The sequence below is a fragment of the Hylaeus anthracinus genome, unplaced genomic scaffold (genome assembly GCF_026225885.1).
Source record: "Hylaeus anthracinus isolate JK02 unplaced genomic scaffold, UHH_iyHylAnth1.0_haploid 11994, whole genome shotgun sequence".
Classification (NCBI taxonomy): Eukaryota; Metazoa; Arthropoda; class Insecta; order Hymenoptera; family Colletidae; genus Hylaeus; species Hylaeus anthracinus.
Genome location: NW_026534341.1, coordinates 13,908,608 through 13,927,717, shown reverse-complemented (window position 1 = coordinate 13,927,717; position 19,110 = coordinate 13,908,608). Strand labels below are relative to the sequence as shown.

Sequence of the window (19,110 nt, the reverse complement as noted above, 5' to 3'; positions counted from 1 at the left end):
TTGAATTTGATGAAATTAAAACATTGGTTTCCTCGATTGGTGTTGTATACTTCCCTTGCCCGTACCATGATTGTAAAGAAGATTGTGTGATTTATATTAACCGTTTGCACTCGAGGCCTTTTTTTCCGGTATCTACCAGTAACTCGAATGCTAAGCTTAGATTGATTTGGAAGATGTAGCCGGATTCGTAATCGCAAACTAATTTGAGATTTTACTGCACTGACAATCATTTTATTGACACTTCGAGTTCCAAAGAAATGAAACCTAAACAAACATTATTGTTGGTTGATTTACTGCGTAAAACCTAATGGTGACCGAGAGTCACCTCTCGAGTGCAAAGGATTAACAATGTGTGGCCAATTGAACAAATTTACAATGTTGATGTCGCTTAAATGACTCCCTTGTTTTTTGTCATATAAAATTTGTTTACTGCATGCTTTCAATTAATTTGGAGGAGGATTGACGTTGAAGAAACATTTTTCATCTAACGTTATTTGTTCCGAATGTTGTCAAAGTCGTTACCACTTATTATTAAAAAGACATATACTTTTTGTATTGCATCTTGTAGCGGATGGAAAAATGCATTCGATAATGCGTAAACCATAACGTTTAGATGACCCGATGCACTTGTAAACAAAATCCTTTTTTTAAATTATAAACTGTTTCAACGTACGCTGGTAGTTATAATGTTAAACATAAGCATCGCATATCCATAACACATACATGATATGCGTCGCATTAGGCAACAGGCATTAAAGGATACAAGAATGATTCTCTTCGTACCTGGAGCACGATACCGTACCCATTGTACTATCGATGCGTATCGACTCTCATTAGCATTATAATGCTAGCATTAGTACCTCTATCGTGTAGCTTTCATTATTAAAATATTATGGGTTTCTGATGCGTTGCGAAAATGACGTCTGATCAGGTGTATGCAGTGGTTTTGGGGGCGGCAGTGACCGGAAGTGTTAGTATCGTGACACGATAGGCTTCGTCGCACTTATTCAATGGTCCCGCGATTCGATAACATCGGTTAATACGTTTGTTGGTGTGTAGGATCACGTGTAACTCGAGTTGCATGCTTTAATGTGCTTCCGAAGTGAATAGTGATAGGAGTGAGACCAGCACCGATGTTATTGATACCCTTATTGTTGAATTTTACGAAATCGTATGAATTCTACGCAAGGGTTTCTCACGTACATTCCCGGATATGCTGCTAGGTATGTATAATATACCCGACTTATCTAATACGAATACTGCGTACCATTCTCATTCACATTCTTTATTGACCCTTTGACTGTGATGGATGTATATATGTCGCAAGGAGATGATAAAAATGGAAATTTGATCAAATCACTAAGGTAGATTCGAAATATGACTAGATTGAAAGATACGAGACTCTGGGATAATATCTCGATAGGTACGACGAAGATCACGTGAAGGTAAAATGATTATATTGATCTAACGTATGTGTGTCAAATCTAGCATCGAGTTGTGTAATATTTCGCCTGATTGGGTTAAAGGGGTGTGGTAACAAACGAAACATAGAGCTGTGCGAGTTGTTATTTTAACCTCTTCAATGAATCATCTACCTTAGGGATTTGATCAAATCTCCATTTTTATCATTTCCCTGTGATATATGTATACATATACGCCCTCGAGAAGTGGGCTCAAAGAAATATTTATATTCGTTAAATAAATGTTTTTTAAATGTTAGCTTACAAGGGACGGTGAGACGAAACTTTTTTTTATTTACAGTTTATTCTTAGGATGCATAGTTTCGGAAATAAAAATTGTTAAGTTAGAAGTTGGTTGGGAAAATCGAATTTCAGGAAAAAGATCTTCTAAATTTCCAATTTTTATCTCTGAAACTAAACGTCGTATGAACAAACTGTAAATATAAAAGAATATCGTTTTGTCATTCTCTATAAGATGATATTTTTTTTAATTTCGATTGTTTGACTGTTTTTTTTCTCTTTAAGACAATAGCAACAGGATCAGACCACTACGAGATCTCAGAAAAAATGTCTTTTAAGTATTTAATTTTAATTTTTGTAACTATACACCCTATGAATAAATTGTAAATATAAAAAAGTTCCATCTTATTATTCCTTATAAGCTGATATTTATTCAAAATTCACACCTCTACGCCCCTTAGAATTTCCAACAAAAATCGTTCCGCAATCAAAGGATTAATACGTTGTTAACACATTATACAATTCAACCGTTTACAAGCCAAGTCTATTAACTCTACTTCCTGATATTTTTTAAATTATAGTAACAAAAGAGTCGAGTGACTCATAATTTTGTATATTCAAAATGAATGACAGCATCTAAAGAAATTTTGGTGCTTTATTTCGATTTGAAAAAAGACCAAGATATGGTTTAAGAACTTTCCTGAAGAGACTACCGAGAGTCTAAATGCGAGTAAAGTGTGATCAACACTGAAACTTTAGATAAAATTAGTACAAATAGAAGTAACTTGTTCAGTCAAGATAAAAGCTTGATTTCCGTAGCAATAGATGGTAATAACTTAACTAATATACATTTACAAAAACTAAATTATAGATATATAAAAGTGTAGATACTTTTTTAGTTACCCCATCTATTTAGTTATTAAAAACAATTAATATAGCGTAGATATAAAACTCTTGGAAATCCGTTGTAAACAATATTTGAGTTCTGTCTTATCGTACGCTACCGCAATGGTTGTCGAGTTATCTTTTTGCATACGACTATTGTAGATGGAACTTTAATGAAATATACAGTATTTATTAAATTGACGTTCTCATTCCAGAATACAACACGGGTGTGCGTAAAATATCAAATTACAAAAGAACTAAGAACGGTATACAAGAATACTTTCATGATGTTGAAAGTAAATCAGTTGACGAGTAAATAAAATTTTACGGAATTAGACATTCGTGGATCGAAGTTTGAGGGTCTAAAGTGGACACCGCGTAGCTCGATTCACCCAAAGGCGACTGGCTTTGAAAGACAACACGAACGTCTCCAGGAACCTTCTCTACGCAGGGAAGCCAAAAGCCCTTTCAGAGGTGTCACAATCTGACACGCGTACATTACTCCGCAAGTGAATCCTCTTCATTCAGCGTCTCCGTTGAATGTTTCCTCGGCAGCCGTACACGGCGATTTCGAAGAAGAGTCCTCGAGGGATTAGGCCCATCCGGGTAAACGCATGATTGGCAGTCGATATCGTCGAAGGAGCGGTCTTCAGCGAGATACTTGTGGCCTGGCTCGGTGAATTCGAGAGGTTCCGGTTGATCGGATCGCCGATTGCCGATTGTAGAGGGGAACTGTTGCCAAGGGAGAGGAAAGGTGGGAGGAGGGAAAACTCGAGCGGTGCGGCGCGGCGGGAACCTGGACGGGTAGGAGGGCAGCCAGTGGAGATCATTTCCGCTCCACGAAGCGTACTAGAACACTCCGCGGGTACGTCTCTTCCGTTGATTCGTTAATCGTCCACATTGTTCGCGCTAAGTTGGCTGACGCGAGGGTCAAGTGCCAGGAGGAAAACTGAACGTGCCGCCAGGGCTCCTTTCCTTGCGGAATGACTGACGTTCGATCCTGACCAGTGCCGTTACGGTGTCAAGAGCTGAGGGAGGATTCTCGAATTAGCGACTTTCAATTTTGCCAAACACAGACTTCTTTTAAGACATTCAGGAGCTTTTATAAACAACTGTTGCTATGATAGGCACATAGTAGCGATGCACTTGATTATAATGCCGAATGAGTTCAAGACGTATTCCGTATGGGTCTTGTTGGCAACAAACATAACAACATGCACATTCGATTCAAGTAGTAGGCAAGGGAGCTGGAAAATGTTTGGACCTTGGTGGATCGAAACAGATCCAAGTGTTTGAATATCGCGCGACTAGTTCAGTCATTGACAAACTTCTCAGACAAATACTATACATGTCTGAAGTAATTAACGTCGCCGACCACGATGCGTTGTCAGCGTTAGACAAAAAAAAAAAAATAGGTTTAACATGAAATTCGCAAAAAGAAACAGAGTCTCGTTCAATTGTATGGAAAGCATCATCCACGACGCATCGTCTCCATTGTATCTGCAATCTTGCTACATTAAAGGTACGCAAGTAGCACAAAATGATAACACATAACATAAAATTATCTAAATTATAAACGCTACCGTTAATCGGTATTGTCGATGACGACTCAACGTCGTCATTCGAATTATAGCGATCATGCATGATCCGTCGAATGATCATGGCATACGCAATCATTCTGGCACATAAACGCATAATTTACACACTCACATGCATGCATGTATTCTTCAATTTAAAATATATTTTACGAGGTTTTTGGCCGCAAGATCTTTTTTCCTCGGGGTTTACCCCCAAATATTGTTGCTTTTATTTACTAACATGTTTATTTGCATTTTATTTTCTGAATCACGGAACTCAAGAAATAACTTCAGTTCCGACGCTACAGACCTATTTTTACTTACATTTCATGCAATTTTCCCAACCCTCTCGAAGGACCCCCAGAAGGAAACAGAAACAGCCTCGCAGAGTCAGCCTGAAATTCGCTAAAAATCTAGAAGAGCGCACAGGAGCTTCTCCGTCACAAAATTTTGAGTTTTTCCGAATCTGAATACTAAACTCTTCATGCCCTTGGCCATAATGTGGACGTTTATTTTTTTTGTAATTATAATTACTGTCAATAATAGAAAGAACAAAAATTTGATAATAACTTATTCATTACGAAATCCCTCAACAAGAGGAGTACAAATTTTATGGTTTGGCTGCAATGATAATGTTATTTCCGGTGTACAGTAAGAGATATAATACAATCGCGAAGAGAAATCGTCCCTGAAGAGGTTAAATTACGCACGTTATTATATTACGGATTAGTGGGATGCAGGGGCATGCTAACTTTCGCCTGTAGTTTATCTACTGAAACAAAATGTAATACTTTCTTTTTCTGTTTCGTTTTTCTTGTGTGTGCCACGTGGAATATATGTATATAAAACTTATTTTTTTAATTGCTCATATATTCTTCCACAGTTATATATTTTGTTTCTTATAGATATTGTAATTTCAATTTCTCTTTTAATTAATATATGTAATTTAATAAGAAGGGTCTGTGTAGTGATAATTTACTGATTCAAGAACCAGACACGACTTCCTAATCTCAAAAAATTAAGTTTAAAACAAAAGTCATCTCTTCAGAAATCGATCAGTAATTATCTTTACTGATATAAAGACTATGTATACATGTACATTTTTAGCTTATATTGTGTATTCACCAATTCAATATCATCATTACATTAACCTGTAGCCAGGTTACTGTAATAATATTAGTGTTCTTTATCACTTGTTTAAATATAATCTAAAACGTTTAAAGGGAAATCTTTTGTTGAATTCAATGATTGCTAGCATTGAGTTTGTTCTGCTGCTTAAATATTTGGTACATATTTGCAGAGTAATATTGTGAAACTTGCGAGAGGAATTCATTTTTAGGTGTAGGAAATTATTTTAAAAAGTATCATACCATAAAAAAGTATAAATAACGAAATGCTAAATATTTTTATATCATCTATCCTTTTGAAAGCATCATCTTGTTGAAATATCAAGACCATAAAATAAAATCAGATTTGACCGGTAACAAATTAAGAGAACAATTATAGTGCAAAGGATTAAAAGCAACGGCCTACGGCAGTTACGTGGCTGGATTTCAAGAAATGCAGAAAGAGGTGTTGTCAATCATTGGGGTTGCTCTCTGGAATTGTTTCTCCCAAAAGTAACGTCTCTCTTTGTCATCGCGAAGTCTTCTGCGATCGAGAAAGCTAGTAGCAAGGAAGAAAACAACGAGCAATTTGGAAAAAGCGGCGCGTACAAGCGAGAGCGACGAAGTCGCCACAAATCTTCGACGTCGTCCAAAAAACCTGCGAAGAAATTAAAAGCGTCAACTCTCCCCTCTCCCAAAAAACTTTTTTCCGCTGGGATACTTCCGCGCATTCCATTCTCAGCCTCTTTCGCCTGCGACCCTTTGATTCACTGTCTGAACAACCGAATCCCGACAACAAAGCGAGAACCAAGGAGCCGCAAAGACACTCACTCCTATGCTATATAAAGTCGTTCACCCCGATTCAGATAATCTAGTGTCTGCGCGCGGCTGCCAGCCAACACGGGAGTGATCCGTGATTGTATTAATATCACAACACGCCCCGAGTACGTATTTATATGTCCTTTATCTTCCTCGCTCGTTCATCGCAAGTTCTATCGTCGCAGCGTGAATTTATGCGATCACCGGTGCCCTGACTAGCTGACTGAGAACATGCAGAGGAAAGGACGCGTTTAATCCTAATAGTTCCACACTTATTGTTTCCTCCATTAACCCTTTCGCGACGAGTATTTTTACTTGTACTTCATTTTACGATGCGAACTATGTACGGGACAGTTTCGACCCTTTGTACACGCAAATTGAATTTAATGGAATAAACGAATGAAATTTTCATACTTTTAGTTTCTTGAAGGGATATCGCAAAGTTGTTTCGAATTTACTTATATTAAACAAATAATTGTTTGCAGTACAAAAGACCGAATACTATATTGTTGAATTTTCACGAAACTTAGGTTCCTATAGTCGAAGTAAATTTGGATTAATTTACTAAGCATACAAATTAATTAAGTATATTTACAGGGTGTCCTAGAATTAGTGTAGCAACCGGGAATGAGGGAGGGGGCTAGCTGTGACGATTCTGAACGACAATTTCCTTTGCAAAAATGTCGGATGGTGCTTCGTTTTTGAGTTACTAACGAAAAATCACCGACCAATCACAGCGCCCGAGTAGCGCTGGCGATGGCCAGACATCGGCCCAGTCTCTCGCGGCCGAGCGCGCGCTACTCGGGCGCTGTTATTGGTTTAATAATTAAAAAATAAAGCATCATCCGACATTTTTGCAAAGGAAATTGTGCCCCAGAATCATCTCAGCTATCCCCATTTCTGGTTCTTATGCTAATTCTAGAACACCCTATATATCGTATTTCTTGTCGTATAACTGCATTTTAAAACTAAATAGTTTACTTATTGTTAGATATAAAGTATAAATTTCAGACACTGTATTCTATTCACTTTTGACTTAAAAAAGTGCATATGAGGCTAAGGAAATGGTTCGCGCTGCTCTAGGAGAAGATGTGATATATAAAACCTGTCAAAAGTGATATCAAAAATTCTGTAGTGGAAATTTAAAAAAAAAAAAAGATTTGCTGAGCATCAAGTGTGGTATAAAGGGTGTAGTTCATTATGTACTACTGAATTCAGAACAGACGATTAATGCTGACTATTACCAACAACAAGTAATCCGCCTGAGCGATGCATTAGAGCAAGAAATATCTTATATTGGCAACGAAACAAGCCAAGTGATTTTGGAGTATGACAACACTCGCCCATATGCTGCAACAGGTATGAAGGATATGATTTATCCACTTGGCTAGGAAATTCCGATTACTTAAACATCACTTGGTTGATGAGTACTTCTCATCAGTTGACGTGGTCTGAAAAAACATCGATGACTTCATCGCATCGAAACTGTCAAGTTTTTTTCGAATGGCACTCGTCAATGGCTCGAAAGATGGGACAAAGTTGTAAAAAGTAATGAAAATTATTTTAATAATTAAATCCATATCCGTTCATGTGTAAATAAATTTTCAAATTAAAGCGCTTATAGGCACCGAATTAATTTGTACCCCCAATATTTTTTTCTCTTTTTTTAAACTTTCAAAGAAACAAAAAATTACAGTATAAGATCAAATGTTTACATTTGTTTGGAGTTTTGCAGTAGAAGATTTAGTTGATACCAATCAACCCGAGAGAATAACTGAGAAGCCGAATCGTGGCTGCAGTACATCAAATATCTCGAGAGCAATATCAAGCTCCAGCGGTAACTAATAGATGTAACGCATGCATTGCAGCAAGAAATCATCATTTTGAACAGTGTCCGCATTAAATAAGTGATTAACAGAATCAGTAAGTGTAAATAAATGAGAGGAAAGACGAAAATTTTTTTCCTTTTTCACGATTTTCTCCAAAATGTAGAAAAAACGAACAAGTCTCTAAAGGCCTTTTTTCTTAGTTTATCGGTGCCCTACATGCTCGTAAACTTTTGACACTTCAATTAGGGACACTCTATATCAGAAAGAAAGCAAGATTTATTTCCACAAAATGTTAATTTATTTCTTGTCTTTTCTAGAGCAATTATAAAGGCTAAATTTAATTTAAAGTAATACCGAGATATTACATTGGAAATTAGAGGGCACAAATATAGTTAATGTAACCAAGTTCCCAAAGTCCTCCAAAATATTATACCAACAGCATCATAACAAAACAGCTAAAGGCATTTGTACAAATCGGAGAATATACTAATTGTTTAGATTGGGAACTATTCTTCTAGGCTCTAATTGGAATTAAGATTTGTACCAACTATGAATGAAAAACTAAGAACTTGTTTGAAACATTCCAGGTATACAATTTTTATTATTCAGATATTAGATATATATTACAAACCTCTATTACCTCGTTAAAAATTCATTTCAATAGATGCTATCAGTTACAAACTAGAAATTTATATCAATACCAATTCAATTAAAATTTAATATACATACTTTAGAAGCAAAGGAAAAGTAACATCACACGTTATTCTCTTCAATTGAGTCAACAGATCCTGTTTCAGAAAAGGAAAACGTAAATAATGGCTTAAAGTAGGTCGCTAACGCATACTTTCAATAGTCTATTTCTGTTTCAACCTATGTATAGAATGAAAAGAAAGTAAATGTATAATTTACAAGATCGCGTAACTATAGCTTCTTCTCGCATGCTTAACCCAGTAACTGTCAAATATAGACTATACTTCGTACACTGAAGTTTAAGTGTGTAACCGCCTTCAATATGAGTTTCGATAATTAAGGATATTTAATGAGTAATAAGACAAAACAAAATATTTAAATTCATCTTCTATAAAAATTTTTGAGTTTTCAAAAAAAAAAAATTTTTTTAATTTTTACACTCTTAAATTTGTTTGTTTTTTCCCACTAGAAACTTTCTTTCATTTTCCATTTAATGCAGCAAGATCCATAGTGGGCCGAATTCATTTTTTCTATTTTTTTTTTAAGTGAAAATAAATTTTGTTTTCATTTTATCGCAATTTAACTTTGGTTGAGGTTGTCGAAAATCTTCCCTACCTCCAATTTTCATGACCTTATATGATATCCGAATGATGACCAATTATATGATGACCGAAATATGATATCACGGACATCATTTTGAACAACTTTTCCCTGTACATGTATGCTGCAGTCAGTTTAAGTTTCCGAGACATTCGTAAAAACGCTCAATAATAGTAGCTGCGCAAGTCTCGCGTAGCAGGCCGTTGTTTGTTGTTTACTATTTTTGTAAACATTTTACAACAGTTCAGAGTTGCTTCAGAAGCTTGTATCATGCACAATATTTCTTCATAGTGTAAAGAAATGGAGGTCCGGAGCAAAGCACCCAACCAAACGCGTTGCAGTTCTCCTCACAGGTATGTACAATACATGGTTGCTCTCGGGGATGTATGTTGGTTTCCGGGGGGTCTTGGTTAGGTCTAATTTAGGTCGGAGTATGTTATCTGCGGGGGGTCTAATACCGTAGACCTTCAGCATGTGTACACTTTCCAGACGTATGCTTTTTAAATTTTTTAAAAGATTTGTCCACCTCTTACTTAACCAATTTTTGGAAGAGTTCTAGCCGTTTTTTTTTTTAAATTCATATCTTTTTTTTAGTTGAGTAAAAATATCTGAAAAAAGATGATTCCGTGACGGCTACCTGAAAAAATGCTATTTCAATATTTATTTATTTTATATATATTTATTTTATTTTTTCATACTCTTTAATACTAAGAGACATACTTAAAGATGTACATATTCATGTATTCCAAATTGAACTTGAGGTATCGCCTACTCGTGTCAAAAATTCACCCAAAATTGGCTCGTTTCTTTAACGGGTTCGGAATGATGACACGTCTTAATTAAAACCTGGTAAAGGATTCCAAAGGGGTCTTGATTAAGCCCAGAAGTCATTAATTTTGAGGTTGATAAAAGAAGATGTCTCTTCTCCGCCAACGAAACGCGTGGCTGCTTAATTTCTGATTTCATCAAAATCTTAATAGTTTCTCGAAAGCCGTGACAGAAATCGTTAGCAACAAGCAATGTCAGAAATGATTGGAGACGAGGATCCAATCGCAGAGGGATGCTCTTTTCCTCGAAATTCTGTCCATGTTTGGCCGGGTTGGGCAGAAGAAAGCCGCGGAAAGGCAGACCAGCCGCATATCGCTGGCTCCGATTGGCTAATTGGGAAACCCAATAGTTCTAAATTAATCGGTATCATTAATAGCACGCGAGCAGAGACGGGCAGGGGCGCGAGGAGAGGGTGGCAGCTAGAAAGAGTGAGGAATCGAAGCCGGGAGAAGAAACGTTTAAGAAGTCGACCCGGCATTCCGCGAGCGAGAGAGCGGCCCTCTCTGTCGGCCATCTAAATTTATCCTAAACGATGGATGAACAATGGTTACATAAATAGAACAATATGCGTAGCAGCCGTGAAGCGAGTGAGTGGAATTCGTTCAAAAGTCACCTCGCCTCTGCTCTTTCTCCTGCTTTCTTCTGGCGTTTTTCGTCGCCTCTTTTCGTGGTTGGAAACCAGTCACAGAACTCACGCGAATTGCACTGTCGAGTCACGGTAGTATAATAATATACTACCGGCTATTAATTTCAATCTACTCTACCGTGTTTGTAATTTGTTCGAGATGGAACGCAAGTAAAAACCTATTTTGTAATAAATTCATATTTATTGAAGTGGAATTAATTGACAGGGTTCTCAAATAATTAGACAGATGGTATACTTTTCCTTAATTAAAGTAGTCCAATTAGCAGCATAGGTTCATTCGAGACATTCTAGCTACCACTTTTCCCAAAGATTCAGTTTCGACTGCCTTTCATTTCTCTTGCAGTACATTCCACGCATGATTTTTATTCATAATTTGTTCTTCTCGAGCTCATATGTCAAGGTGAACCCACAAAAGATATTATGGGCTCGCGTTGTGGGAATCATACACTGTTCCGTTATAAACCTCGTTATCTGACAATAACGATATCTGGAATATCGAGTATTTAACGACAAATCAATCGGATATACCTATATGATATGAATGAGTGCAGACATATCTTACAATAATAGTTTGTTCACATGTGAAAAGTCAGCGTAGCGATCGAACTGATAGAACGCGTGACACGTCGCATCGGGCCGACATAAAAATAAAGGCGCATCAAGATCTTCAATGTATCGCCAAGATGGCCAAAAACGCGCCGATTATGATTTTCTAATATAATTCAACTCATTTACGTACGGCAATTATTAATTACGTTCGTCTCTCTTTGGAAAAATGGTGCAGTAAATTTGTATCCTTTAGCCCATATTTTTAACAATGTTTTCATACCTAATGATTTTTAATATTTCCAGAACATAATCTCAACAATTTTAATGATGAAGATCGCGAAGAAAGCCTATAATATCTGAGGTAAATGCGCAGCTAATTGAACACATTTATAATTAAATCTGAACAAATAATTCTACTGAATCACTAGATATTTGTATTTGTGCAAGTTTAATGTCAATACCAAACGTCGGAAAAACTAGTTTCTATGTAAAAGAAAACTACAAATCCTATTATACATTTTTTTTCTGTTTAATGACTTACGTCGTATCGACATTGCGGTCATTAGCAACGAATTCTGGAATAACTTATATTTTGTGGAAGATTTTGGTTTTGTTAAGGAATTGAATGCTATTTTTAATATGTTTTTCAGGGGTGAAGGCGGTATTCGGGTTTATCTTGTATTTGTGGTGCTAGGAGGAAAGTTTTTGGCAGTCGTATAAAAAGTGGTGTACAGTGAGTGGTGTTTCGCAACAGAAAGGAGGGTCCGTTTTCGTTATGATATGTTCATGAGTTAATAATGTTATTTCCGAGCGCTTCAAGTAAGTACCTACGAATCGAAACTTCAAATTGTTATATCTCATTATGAAAAACATCTGACAAAACATGGTTCAGACAAAATTTACTTGTTTTTTTCCTGTACAATCTATATATGTAACGTTATATAGAGGATTTTATTCAAAATTATAAAGATATTCCCTCCCCCTTTTTAAAGGGGAAGGGGACGTTTCACGTTTATATACACTCGCCCTCAAAAAAATAGGGACACTTCTTCAAAACATTATAACTATGGGAGTTTTCAACCTACTTTCGTGAAACTTCGTCAGGAGTAGTTTTGAAGTGTCCTCTGGGTGTGTGCAAAGTTGCATTGGCAAGGGTTGATAAGAAGAGGTTAATTCACCCCCTTAAAGGGGGGTGCGTCGGAAAACGTCACTTCTGAAGGTGCCAGGAATAATGGAAAGGGTTAAAAAAATTAAAAAAAACCTTTAGGGCGACTCTCTTTGGTGCCCTCTACAAAATGCACTCCTTGAAATCCCTCTCGGACAAACCCACCCCCCACAAACCCCCACACGCTCTAAAATCCACAATTTTTGGACGACGGTCTCGATTTTGGACTCAATGCATTCTTTGGATTTACCTGATCCAGAAAATGCCATTACACATACCGTGCATCCCATAGGCACCCCTTGGGAGGGGGGTGTAACAGTTCTCAAATTTTCAACCTCCTTCGTAAGAGAGCACTTCCACACATCGAAGGGCGATGAAATTCACCATGTTTGTTCTCGATATGTTAAGGATGAATGCCGAAAAGGTCCCGGTTCGAAAACTGACCCCGAACTGAAAGTCAGCCCACGTTAAATTGGAGTCCGGTCTGGTCTGACCACGTTCAGCTGCAGGCCCTCTCTCCACTTCTGAATGCCGGCTCCGTCCGGCCCACTTATTACTCTTTCAAATATACTCCAATTTGACAACGAAAGCGTGATTAAAAAAATCTGATTTTTGGGGGATCTGTTAATAAAGCATTCGCGCATCCGAATCCATCAACGGCGTTGATATGGAGTTACTCGTTCACCCTGCAGATGTGCCTGAATTTGGAAGCGAGTTTTAAAAAAAATTGACATTTTCGTATTTTATTGTCATTCACGCGGGAAAAAGACATCAAAACTGTGTCAGCCCGGTACCCTGGACTGTTGGACATGTAATCCACGCAACGTGACAACGTTCCAGCCCTTACACTTAGGGGTGGACCACCCCTACCTCTGCCCCCCCTCCTTTCAGTTCGGGGTCAGTTTTCGAACCGGGACCTTTTCGGCATTCATCCTTAACATATCGAGAAAAAACATGGTGAATTTCATCGCCCTTCGATGTGTGGAAGTGCTCTCTTACGAAGGGGGTTGAAAATTTGAGAACTGTTACACCCCCCTCCCAAGGGGTGCCTATGGGATGCACGGTATGTGTAATGGCATTTTCTGGATCAGGTAAGTCCAAAGAATGCATTGAGTCTAAAATCGAGACCGTCGTCGAAAAATTGTGGATTTTAGAGCGTGTGGGGGTTTGTGGGGGGTGGGTTTGTCCGAGAGGGATTTCAAGGAGTGCATTTTGTAGAGGGCATCAAAGAGAGTCGCCCTAAAGGTTTTTTTTAATTTTTTTAACCCTTTCCATTATTCCTGGCACCTTCAGAAGTGACGTTTTCCGACGCACCCTCCTTTAAGGGGGTGAATTAACCCCTTCTCATCAACCCTTGCCAATGCAACTTTGCACACACCCAGAGAACACTTCAAAACTACTCCTGACGAAGTTTCACGAAAATAGGTTGAAAACTCCCATAGTTATGACGTTTTGAAGAAGTGTCCCTATTTTTGGGGGGGGGGGCGAGTGTAGTTAAAAAAGTCCTTTAGATCCATGCAATTTAAGACCAAGAACTTTAAAATCGATGGTATAGTTTTCGAGATATTGAGCTGTAAAGAGTTATGTGGTTCACCCTGTATACATTTAATTAATTGTTTACTATATGTTTAACCTATATGAGTTGAAACGTTTGTAATACAAAAAAACAGTTATTATTTATTGCAATTAAAAATTTGCTGGTTGATCTGTAGCTCAAGTAAGTTTTCAAATTGTTTAGGCATATTTTTCAATTAAATCTGTAACGTGCAATAGTGTTTTGAAAAAATACAAATATAATTATATAGATTTTATGTGAAAAAATGAATCAGAAATATAAAATAAAATTTTTTGATACGAATCTACGTTTTGTAGAAAGTGTAATTCTTAGTGTAAGTGTAATCTCGAAGATTCTTGGGATATGTGTTCGATTGAACACAACTGCCTAACATGTCTGTCCGTTATTAATTATTTCTACTTGCGTTTGTAAACTTTAATGGTGATATGGAACTACCTGTTTTCCATCAATCTTATTATCCCCAATTCAGCTAGAATCAGATAAAACAGATAATAACTTATCACTGTAATATTTACAGACTTCAATACAAGTAGAAATAATGAATAATGGACGGACCAGTTAGCCGAGGCGTCTGCGACGTTGAACGAGTACATACTAGACAAATTATCAAAATCGATCCTCTTGAGAATAAAGCACCGATATACAAAATCGAAAAAAAACGAAAGATATATAAAATTCTAATCGAAATTAATATTTCGAAGAACGAATGAAAATTAAATAACTGTTCAGTTGTTACTCCCAAGATAAAAAGAAGAGTTTGAATTTCAGAATGAAATATTTCACAGTGAACAAAATAAAATGAACATCTTGACAGTGTGAAGGTAGCGAAGCGTTTTTTATTATGTTGATTTTCTTCATTGTATATTATTTGAATAAAATGTTGACCGTCCCTGCCTTACATCACTTTAAACGCAAGGCTAGTTTAAGATTGATGGGATTCTAGAAGTTTAATCATTGTTGATGCCACTTCTAAAGTTAGTCTAATTAACGTAAATGAAAATATTCAAATTTGATAAAAAAGGATTGTTTATTATCGAAGTAATTAGTTGGATTTCATAATTAAAAGAAATGTATTTTATATTTCATTTAAAAATATATTTATTTATTTAATTTTAAGTTTCACAAAGTATGCAATTTAAAATTACCATTTTTTCTATTTCGTTCGAAAATCTGACATAATATTACTCAATGATAAGCTCTTAAGTTTGTCATTTTCTATTTGAATATACAATACTCAAAACAGAGAGTTCATTGTAAAGCATACCAAAAGTCCTAGTTATGTTCTATTATTTTGAGATTACTGAATGGTTATTCAAACAACTGAACAAATCGTTGTCGTTAAACTGAAAAAAAAAACATATTATCAAAGCTGGTATACTATTTGTATGAATACTCGCCAGCTTTAGATATAATTGTTTAAAAGTATGACAAATCCAGTAAAAAGTACGAAATAATTTCTAGCTAGTCTTTATAAATACTCACCAGCTCTAGGAATTGAAGAAAATATGACCTGGATGCACTCCTCCGGGGGTTCGTCATGGACGCCTTGAAGGTCGCCTGTGTTTGGCGGTCCTACTCGTCCTTCTCCATCCTGCGGACCTCGTCGTCCTTTTGCTGTTGCTGGATTTGTCCCACGATCTTCGACTGTAGGTTAGCGAACAGCTCCTGCAGGGAAGCTTTGCCCGACGATCCAGGGGAAGACTCTGTGGAGGCCGTGGAAGCGCGCGTGGACATGCCACATCGAATAGTCATCCCACTTCTGACACCAATGTTACGTTTACAACGCTTTACTAAACAACAAAGGTAACTGAACAAATATAATTGATTATAATCTGTAAACACGGAAACAATATCTCGATATGTCTGCTCGCAATGGCGTCTCAATCAGACTGACAGCTTGACAGGCGATCGATCCAATCGTCTTCTTTTCGCTGTCCTTTTGTTCTGGTCGCGAGAACAAGCAGGTCTTGGATTCATCCATAGGGTGCTCGCAACAATATAATTGCTTATTAAAAGCATATATATATAATAATTTCTATTTAAACTGCATTATTACTCACCAGCTCTTGATGAGTTTGATTAAATTATTAAATACCACATATTAAATACAATGTAACTTCTTCGGAAACAGCGCAAAATTAAAACTTTTTAATTCCGATTTGGGTTAGTTTTTAGTGGGGGCGGCAATATTGAATGCTGTTAATGTATAGATGTCCGTGTACTGTCTACGTGGAAATACTGTCTGAGAGAGTTTGATGTATTTGTTTTGGTGAGGGGGGGGGGGGCAATATTGCATACAGTTAATGTAGATACTATCTACACGGAAATACTGTCTGAGTGGGTCTGGGGCATTTTAATTTTGCGAAGGCTGGAGGTGACGATATTAATCACTGCTAATGTATATACTTTCTATATGAAAATACTGTCTAAGAATGTTTGGGATAGTATTTGGCGGGGGCGGCGATATTGAAAAGTCTTAAAGTATATAATGTCTAAAGGGGATATAATAATGACAATCATTTTTCTTTGTGAGGAAGGGGGGGGGCAATATTGATTAATGCTAATGTATAATATACAGAGTGCCCTAAAACTCACGTAAGAGCTGGAAATGGGAGGTAGTTGAGACGATTCTGAACAACAATTTCTTTTGCAGAAGGAAATGGGGCTTCATTTTTGAATTATTAGCGATAAACACCGATCAATCACAGCGCCCTATTAGCGCGCGCTCAGCGGCGAGTGCATAAGCTCGAGCCAGAACTGGCTGGTTACGCTAGGGCGCTGTGATTGGTCGGTGTTTTTCGGTAATAATTCAAAAACAAAACCTCATCTGACGTTTTTGCAAAGGAAATTAGTGTTCAGAATCGTCTCAGCTACCCCCCATTTCCGGCTCCTATGAGAGTTTCGGGACACCCTGTATACTTTCTTTATTGAAATACTGTGTAACTAGGTTTGGGATAGTATTTCGTGGGGGCGGGAATATTGAATAGTATTAATGTATACGATGTCTAAAGCGGATATAATAATAGCAATATTTTTTGTTCCTCCGACAGAAAGTAATGAACTATGTTTGGTAATTTTGAATATAGGAAATTTCAAATTTTTCGCCGTCTTCGAAAAGGTTGCATTGTATTTAACACACTGTATGCAATAATTTATTTAAATTTATCAAGACCTGCTGAGTAATAATGCAGTTTAAATAATGCATTTTTAATGTTTTTCGAAGTGGGTTATATTATTTTTTAGAAAAATTAATTTATTATATTATAGATGCTTTCATAAATGCATAAACATCTGCAGTCTAGTAATGTATGACAACAGGTTACATTGATGTATTTATGATGTTTTGAATAATTCATAATAATCTTTGAAACATGCTTTCCCTTTAATATCAGTTTCATAAAACCATGCTTCTTACGAACCTAGCCAGATAGTCTTTCTTAAGATTCCAGTTATGCCCATGAAAGAGATACAGCTATCGATGTCTGTTGTTTCTTACATATGTTACTTCTTTAGCTACTTTATCAGTTAACTAATTCCCTGTGACGTCCTGGTGTTTTGGGATCCAAGCGAAGTTTATATACTACTATTACCTTGTTGACGAGTGATCTTTAAATTCTATCAGTCTTTTTTTATTTACAATTATAACAATTGAGTTATATCTAATCGCCTAAATTCATATTTAATTTTTCGTAGAAGCAGTTATTATAAAAGAAGGCGATCGGTGAAACTTGCCAACCTCGATTGTTCAACGTTGGAGGGCCTTCAGCAGGAAACTATCGCAGTGGTGTTGATACTATTCTTGGCGCGGCTGGTGCTTGTAAACAGAAGATTTTATTGCGCGACTAGCCCACGCAGAATTTGATGGATCTCGGAAACATTCCGGTCGCTTGACGATCGATTCCGTGGCGCGTCGATGAAAAATGAAGTTCGCCCCGTTGAACAATAACCAGTCTACCGGTCGAGTGACCAGCTGCTGCTCACCCATGGTGCCCAGCGATTATTATTGGAGCTGATTTATCGTGTTGATTCTGCACAGCCAGAATTTCATAGTTTCCTAGGATCGAGCCGCGAACTGCGATTCCGGGATCCGCTACGAGAACATGGTTTTGGACGTTCAAGGATGATTACTAGACTGCGGATGTTTATTCATTTGTGACTAGTCGGAATATGGTAAAATGCACGAGAATGTGAACAAATGCAATAAAAAAGAAAAAAGAAATATACATGTCGAATTAAGTAACCTCCTCCTTTTCGAAGTCGGTTATACTTTTTTATCGTTACGTTATTATGCGGTACGTTATCAAACGTTTTCCAAAGGCTTCAGGTCGCTGGAATACCGTTGGCGTCGGAAGAAATTTTTGAGATATGGCGTTTTTTTTAAAGAATATTTATTTATTTAACCCGCGGGAATGATAACTCAACAACTAATTTACCACTCGTTTTCAACTTCGTATGTTTACTTTATTTCAAAGCCTTGTTTTTTATTGTAAAAAGCTGCACAAAAAGAGGTGAAAATTGATACTTTTTCTTTAAACATTCGAAAAAAATTCAAGATTAAAGCTTTTTTGGCAAAAGTTTGGTTCATATTTTTAAAAAACATGTTAATAATGTGGTCAAAAAATTTGAAGCAACAGAAGTACATTTTATCACTAGATAGAATTAGCCTCTATCGTAATATTTTTTAATAAAAATTGTGGTGGAACTATCAATTGTCAATAATTGAGTAATTCTGGTGTTAAATAAATAAATTTACAAATAAATATTTAGTAAATTATCGTTTAATTATCGAATTATAAAGTTTATGCCGTAGATTTTTGGATACGCATATATAGTCGAGATTATTAAACTGTATAGGCTAGCGAGCCTTAGACATTTTCCGACAGACACGAAAAGAGATCTAGAAACGTATTCTACACTTACCAAGTACATAATATCTTATAAAAGTTATTTATCTGCCCATTAGTTTGGTAAATATGCATATAAAGACGCAGTTCCTATTAAGAAAGTAGGAAGTCTCAGAAAACCGATCGAATTTCTACTTTCTCATTAGTGTACTTCGTCTCACCATCTGCCAAGTGTTATGTTCGGCCATCGTTCCAAATACCAAACGCTCCATCTATTTCTTCCTGGCAGACCGTAC

General features: G+C 36.7%; 2 long non-coding RNA genes across 2 annotated transcripts in view; one reads left to right on the top strand and one right to left on the bottom strand.

Moving 5' to 3' along the window:
* The window catches only part of LOC128888686 (uncharacterized), a 193,317-nt gene that overhangs the window by 33,756 nt on the left and 140,451 nt on the right, over positions 1 to 19,110 (bottom strand). The window lies entirely within an intron of this gene.
* On the top strand, positions 10,730 to 18,117 carry LOC128888684 (uncharacterized). The gene is made up of 4 exons (XR_008460317.1): positions 10,730 to 10,830; positions 11,880 to 12,048; positions 15,456 to 15,773; positions 17,664 to 18,117. It is a non-coding gene; the product is annotated as an uncharacterized LOC128888684 (long non-coding RNA).